At 39.3% G+C, this 8,010-nt stretch overlaps 1 protein-coding gene across 1 annotated transcript in view; it reads left to right on the top strand.

Annotated features, from left to right (window-relative positions):
* The window catches only part of KCNIP4 (Kv channel interacting protein 4), a 50,782-nt gene that overhangs the window by 26,214 nt on the left and 16,558 nt on the right, over positions 1 to 8,010 (top strand). The gene's annotated exons all lie outside the window — the stretch shown is intronic.

The following is an 8,010-nucleotide window of genomic DNA, read 5'->3' on the forward strand; positions in this document are numbered from 1 at the left end:
CTTTCCCTGGCCCATGAGTGCTGCAGCTGCTGAGTGACCACTGGGTTTTCCTGTTTGCCATGAGAACCTTATCGTATCAATGTAACACAGTGCTATTGTTTACATTCCCTCATGCTAGCAATCCTGAATTGCACTTGTTTTTCCAGGAAAAGGTTCTCTCTCTGAATCCTTTCTCTGTCTTAGAAAGGCAGAATCTGATACAACGTGAGAACATAGAAGAATATTAGGAAAGATATTCTTTCATGCCTTTCATGGAATGTGCAGGTTCTTAAAAGTGAGCTGGGATTTTGGATCTGTCTGGCTGGAAATTTGCATCCATCTGATGCCACCTTGGTTTGATTTTGGACTGTTATGTCTGAGAAATGGGGTATTATTTGGTGATACCTGACTAAATGTTATCTGTGAAGGAGCTTCTGAAAGCGAAGAAAAGATTAGGATCTGGAAAAGATTTTGAGATGTGGGGATTCAGAAGGGGGTTGATAGACCTGTTGTTCCAAGAACTAGCAAACAGAAACTATGTGAAATAGGGCTACCTATTGCAAGCGTAAAAAGTAGAGACAGGCAGGGGTAAGACAGCAACCATAACTGGGAAGAGGCTCTGGAGAGAGCTCTCCCTCCAGAGTGGAGGGAAATGAGTGCAGAAATGACCAGGAACAAGATCCATCCTTCATCAGAACCGAGCAGCTCCAGAGGAGCCCAATGGATTGACAAATCTGGGAACAAGAGCTTGGGCTACCCTGTGTTGGAGGTAAACTGGGATATTATTTTAAACAGCAGGGTCACAAAGGAAGCATGTGAAACAAGCTGTTGTGGATTTTCAGCTGCAGTAAGGAAAATTGAACACCTCAGAAACCTTGACACTGAAATTACCATCACCATGCCATTGTTGCTCTTGGGATTTTATGTCACTTCCAGTTTTTGTTTTTCTTTTGCAACTTTAACTTCATGCAGCATAACTTTATTCCATCTAAACATGAGATATATGCATTTTTAATGACCCAGCAGCTTAATCGTAACAGCACTTAGAATCATATTTGTAATTTCAACAAACTCAGTCCATTTTTTTTAATGTGGCACTGCTTGTTTGAGATAACTTTTATTGTTTCTCTCTGATCCTCCCACCCTCACCCTTTTGCTTTTGTAACTACTTGCCCTCCTGGTTGCTATCAGCCTACAGCTGCAGAACCCTCTCTGATCCTCCCACCCTCACCCTTCTGCTTTTGTAACTACTTGCCCTTCTGGTTGCTATCAGCCTACAGCTGCAGAACCATTAGCTGAACAGCAATACTGGGAAGCAAAACTCTGTTATCAGAAGTGAATTGCCAAAATATATAGAGGCTATTGAGAGTCAGAGAGCTAGATTTACATTTTGAAAGTGACAGTTGGTAAGAGTTATAAGTCTAACTGGTTTTGCATCTAGTGCCATATCTGTGCGACAAATATCTGCTTGGCTCAGCTGCTGCAGTTCAATGCCTGATCAGCCCTGTTCTGGCAAAAGTCTTCAGGGTGGATGTCATGCTGATACCAATGTGTCAGCTGCTGTGTCAGGGTACAAAGGGGCCCTTTCAGAGTGAGATTTATCTGGTGTTTCTCCTTCCTCCAAGGCATAGTGAGATCATGTTCGACATGTTTCACCAAAGTACTTACCTTTTCCATCCTTGGAGGGACTGTCTGTACCTTAGTTTCCTATGTGTGCTACTTTTGACACACATTTTATCTTGGAGGAGGATGAAGATAGGGGTAATTTGTGATCTGAGTATCACTGTGCTTGTTCCAGATAATTTGTGTAGTGCTTAAATACTTTAGTGAATCAATTTTCAGATCACATGAGTTCCCTTGTGGTTAATTTTTCTGTAAGCCTAGAAAAAACACTGTACCTTTCAAGTATAAACTTTGCTGATATAATGCGTTACTGTAGCACCACAATAGAATTGCTGCTATCTGATAAAACATTGACTCATTTTTTGCTGATAATTTTGCTGAGTAATTTTACTACAGAGCCACTAATGTCTTGCCATGGGAGGCCAATACAGGCTAAATACACATCAATGTGCACTGATTAAACACAAATGCATGTGTTTTGTTCTGAATAAAACTAGATGCTTAGTCCACAAAAAAAAAAAAAAGTATTTCTTAGTGGGAAAATTAATTTGGTATTGCAGCCCATGTGAATTGTATAATTATAATTTGTCTCAGTTTTCTGCAAATATGAAAGTCATAAGAAGGCCTATGTTTCAATCACAGACATCAGAACAACATTAGATATAGCAAATTTAAATCAACCTTAAGTGTGCAGCTTGAGAAGCAGGGAGTGCGTAAAGTTAAAACTTAATTTTCATAAACCTTGAAAGCATTAAAGACTGAAAAAACACAAGCTTCCGAACCTATTGTCTCAAGTCTCTAACCCACACCCTTCTGTCCTGGTCAGTATGTTCCTGTTCTTAATGGCAAATTACAAAGGTTCACTTATCAATCAAAGCCTCTCATCTCATCCCTTAGAAAAGCTCTGCCACACACACAAAAACTTTACAAGGTTGTTCAACAACACAAATTCTCACTGAAATTAAGGGCTGTCCCAAGCATCACCACACTTCAGGGTACCAAGAAGAGTAAAAAGGTTTTTCCTGGTGTCTAATGTCAGACTGTGGCCACTGAACTTTGTTAAACTGTCTGCCCCTACGAAGAGTTTGGTTCCTTTATCTCTATTACTGCCCTTACGGTGGGCTGCTACTAGCTCATCACTTAGGGATGGCCTGGACTAAACTAGCCCAGCTTTCTCAGTCTCTCCTTGTTCGCCACGTGCTCTCATACCTAGTAGATTCTGCTGAACCCTCTTCAGTTCCTCCAGATCCCTGGGAGGGCCCCAAGACTGTCCCAAGCAGAGAGAGATAATAACTCCCTAAACCTGCTGGCCTTGGCCCAGGAGGTAGTTTATCTTATTTGCAGTAAGAATTCGCAATGTTGGCTCATGGTCAGCTTGACATCCACTCTAACCCTGTGTCCTTTTCAGCAGCGCTGCCATTCAGCCAGTCATTTCACAGCTGGTACTGGGGCAAGGGATGATTTATCATAGAATCATGGAATGGTTTGGGTTGGAAGGGACCTTAAAGATCATCGAGTTCTAGCCCCCCTGATATGGGCAGGGACACCTTACAGTAGACCAGGTTGCTCAAAGCCTCATCCAACCTGGACTTGAACATTTCTTCCCAGATGCAGAATATTGCAGTTCTTGTTGAGCTTCGTGAGGTGTCTGTTGGCCCAGATTTTGCTATTAATTTGTCCTAGATTATGTTAATAAATCAAGGCTGTTTGTTAAATTTTCATGCTGTTTTGATCAAAGCTCTATTATACTCAAATGAAAAATTAGGAACTGGGCTGGGCTACGAAAAGCCACTCTGGGTTTAGGTTGTGGGATTTTTGGTAGAATTAGCTTTGCAGTATATGCATGCTATTTCAAAATTACATATGTGTTCTTCCATTATTTTTTGTGTTTATGGAAAATTTAAATTTTCAATCAGAAGTACAAGCAAAAAGACAAAATGTTACCATTTAGAGAAAATTAAGTCAATGGACACAAACGTACATCTAAAATGAAGAAGAATGAAAACTGACAGCAGATAAAGCATGGGATGAAGAACCTGTCATGCAAAAGCCTATAATTAAAATATATTTTAAATTGTCAAAGCTCCTAATACAGTTTTATCCATCATACAAAATTGTTTGTTATGCAGACAAAAGTCTGAGCTTTGAGTTTGTTTCTCCTTCGTTCTCTTTCCTGTATTTCACTGTTTCTCCTTTATTGTGTCTTTTTTGGGTCTGCCTCTTGTCTAAAAAGGGTGTTGATTATGTAGGAAAGAAGAATCCACCTATTGCAGTATTCTTAGAAATACTGAAGAAAAGACAGCTTAGACAGCATGAAGCTTGTAAATAATTTACAGGTTTTGGAGTGGTTCATAAGACGATGTGCTGGAGGTGTAATTTCCCAGCAGTAAAATTGCAAGCAAGAGAGATCATCAAAAGGCAGAATCATATTTATTATTCTCTGTCTCTTCTTTCTGTCAGTTTATGTTATTTTCTCTTTAAAGGAGGGAGTACTGGACTCAAGATTAACTTTTCCTCCTTTTTATTCTCCAGAAGAAAATATAATACATCATTAATGCAATTTTAAAAGACTGTCAAACAGAAATCTTCTGTAACAAAGTAAATTATATACAGCTGGAGGAAAAAATAATATTGGAAATGGTTTAAATAAGCCTCACATTTTTCTTTCAAACTATTTAATTATTTTCCTCTCTTTTATGAGTTTAATGAAAGGTTAGAAAGATTTTTTTAATTATAGTTGGTACAATGATATAAAGCCATGGGGCATATTTAGGAATTGTGATATTAAATCCCTTTCTCTGAACTAGAGGAATCTCCTGATAAACAAAATAAAGCCAGATTTATGAGTCAAGAAAAGGTAGTCTTGGAGGTAAATTATGCTGGCTACATATATATTTAGACTAAAATTATTTAAGAACAGAAGTGTTCACTGTCTTGTAGAGTCTCAGAGGAAAGATCCAAGCTAAAGAAAGGTTTGAACTGATTTTTATGATAAGAGTAATTGGCCAGCGTCACAAATTTTTAATGAGTGTCCTTAAGATGCCATTACTACAGATCTTCATGGATGAAAAAGGTAAGGTGTTACTGGCAATGCTGTGGTAAAAAGCAGAGGAAAATAGAGGGGGTCAACCTAGATAAACTCAAGAAGTCATCCCTGGCTCTGCTGATATGTAATTCAGTGGAAGCAGGTTGCCTTTTCAAGCAGTGTTTCTTTCAAACAGTATTGTGAAACTGGAGTTCATTAAGTGAAAGAAAAAAGTACTACTTTTAAATGAACTATGCAGAGCATGTATTTCTCTAAAAACAGGCCACTAACTTATTTTTAACTAACAAAGAATAAATCAGAGAAATTTTTTCAGAGTACCTTTAATTCTCCTCTAACATCACAACATTTAAATGCTGTCAGGAAATGGGAGTCTTATTCTTCACAGCTTCAGACTAAGGACTGACACAGTTGGAGATGCTGGCATTCTCTCTAAAAAGGGGAAAAGCACTCTTTGCAAAAAGAGCATATTTTTAATGTCTTTCTCATCCAAGGAAAAGATAGAAAAATCACTTTACATGTCAATAAGCCATAGAGTTAGATGAATTTAAATGCACATTTTGTCATTTATTATTTATTAAGCTTCTCAGAAAAAAAAAAAAAAAGGCAAAATCTGAGTTTTACAAATTCAAATATACAGGTTTTCTTTTCAGTTCATTCAAAATGTGCCTAGCTTTTTGTCTGAAAAGAAATTACATGAAGAACAGAAAGAAGCAAGGGCTTCTTCTTCTACATTCTAAAATACTGCATTGTCCTTTCACACTCCAACCCATCTCAGGGAGAAGGCTGCATTATTCTTCCTTAGGCAAGTGTGGGAATGATGTAGAGTATATAAAAATGTATGCTTGGAAGAGGAACTTACGAAATACCTTTGTTACATTTTCTATTTTGAATAACTATAATGTTATATCAATGAGTATCTGAACAGTTCACTCATGTTTTCTTTATTGTGCTTCAAATACAAGTAAAAATGAGAACAGCCATGAAGAGAAGGACTTGGTACTGGTTGATGAGAAGCTCAACATGAAACAGCAATGTGTGCTTGCAGCCCAGAAAGCCAGCCGAGTCCTGGGCTGTATCAAAAGAAGTGTGACCAGCAGGTTGAGGGAGGTAGTTCTCCCCCTCTACTCTGCTTCTGTGAGACCCCACCTGCAGTGCTTCATCCGGCTCTGGAGTCCTCCGCACAGGAAAGGCAGGGACCTGTTGGAGCGAGTCCAGAGGAAGGCCACAAAGATGATCAGAGGGCTGGAGCACCTCCTATCCAAAGACAGACTGAGAGAGCTGGGGTTTATCCTAGAGAAGGCTCCAGGGAGACCTTATAGCAGCCTTCCAGTACCTGAAGGGGGCCTACAGGAGAGATGGGGAAGCACTCTTGATCAGGGAGTGTCATGATAGGATGAGGGGTAATGGTTCTAAGCTGAAAGAGGATAGATTTAGATCAGATATCAGTAAGAAATTTTTTCCTGTGAGGGTGGTGAGGCACTGGAACAGGCTGCTCAGGGAAGTTGTGGATGCCCCATCCCTGGAGGTGTTCAAGGCCCGGCTGGATGAGGCTTTGAGCAACCTGGGCTAGTGGAAGGTGTCCCTGCCCATGGCAGGGGCGTAGGAACTCAATAATCTTTAAGGTCCTTTCCAACTGTAACCATTCTATGATTCTCTGATTCTATGAAAATACTGCTTTTTCGCATGCACTTACGCAGCTCCAGAAGGCTTCACATAAAAAGACAAGCAGCATAGTAAACCTGCTAGGGACCACAGAGGCACTAGACCATCTAACTACAGTCTTTCTGGGAAGCTGGTAAAGCAGAGAGATGTTTTAGAATGCCCTCACACTCAAATACATGACAGGTAGGGAAACACCACCTCAATTAAAGGATTGCTCCTTACGTGACAAAGGATAGAGATGCTAGATTCATTTCCTCCCATTCCCCAAAGGCTTTGGTTTGAAAGGCAGTGTGCCCCAGCAGTCAGTATGTATCTGGTCTTACAGAGACTTGTGCTCTTACTCTGCCTCCATCAGTGACAGCCTCTGTGACCAGGAACAAATAATTTCGTACTTCTGTCTCCATGACTGCTGTTTGTCTGTCTGTTCTGATCAAACAGAATTGTTTCTTACTTAGTTGTGGTGAAGAGCTGATTTTGGCTGAGGATAAATTACATAAATCAAAATAATCCTAGATCTATAGATCTGACATGCATTTTTCAGGTGGTGCATTCATCTCTCAATTAGCAAGATTACACTATTTGTTTCTTAGCAGAAGCTGTCAGAACTATGAATATTTAAGTGTTCCTTATTTGATCTAATAGAAATATCATTTGCTCTCACAAAAAAAGCCGTTATTGCACTCGTAAAAGATGTTACACTGTTCTTTGTCTTCATTTAAAGCTATTTCCTTTCCCCAGTTTAGGACCAGGAGCACATCAGTTTGAGCCATCAGTCCAAATAGCATAGCAGTAGACAAAAATAAATGTATGAACCCTAGCACTTAATTTGTCTTTTCTTAATTACCTTTGCTTCTAGAAATACTTTCCTTTTAAAGAGCTTGCCAGGCTTTTTTCGCCCTCTATGTTAAAGAAGGAATTAAGGCAAAAAGGAACTAAATGCATTGCCCAAAGTCATCTGCTCAGTCTGGCAAATTCAGGACTAGAAGTCAGCTCTCTGGTCTTTGATGTTTATGTGCAACTTAGTAAGCAATACAGTCTTTCTTCTGCTTTTCCTGCCTCTTTACATAAGTCATTTTTGTAAAGTCACTGCTCTAATTCTCTTTTTTCTTCTCCTTCACTTCCTTTGATTTTCTTTGTAATAGCTCTGTTCTGACAATTTCTGTTTCTTCTTTTTTACATATTTCTCTTTATTAAAAAGATGTAAAGACACAAAAGGATCTGCAAGGTTTGAATAAGATCTTCTGTGGCAGGGTCTTTTGAATTCATTTAATGTAACTCTTCCAGTAGAATATGACTGCATATTCTATCAGTAATACCTAATTGCAAATCCAGTTTATGTTCCTGCTTGGTTTCCATACCACGTAAATGCTGCTTGCAGCTGTGGTCGTGGCCACCCATGGCCCACAGTGACACCAGTAGCTCCACGCACTGCAGCAGAGTGGATGCTGCTCACCTCTGCCACTCAGGTCTCAAGACTGAAGTTGAGATATAAGGCACAGAAGAAATTTTTGTCCCGTGGGAACTCTTTAGGAAGATACTTCAAGGTGATAAACATTTAATGCATTTATATTTGGCTGAAAGTGCAAAATCAGACATGTTGAAATCTCCAAGTCACATACAGGCTCTATGCAGTCTCATGAACATATAATTTGACTGGACCAGATTGGATGGTATTCATTTCTTGTCTTTCACTTTTTTTC

The sequence above is a fragment of the Pterocles gutturalis genome, unplaced genomic scaffold, assembly GCF_000699245.1.
Source record: "Pterocles gutturalis isolate BGI_N339 unplaced genomic scaffold, ASM69924v1 scaffold396, whole genome shotgun sequence".
NCBI lineage: Eukaryota > Metazoa > Chordata > Aves > Pterocliformes > Pteroclidae > Pterocles > Pterocles gutturalis.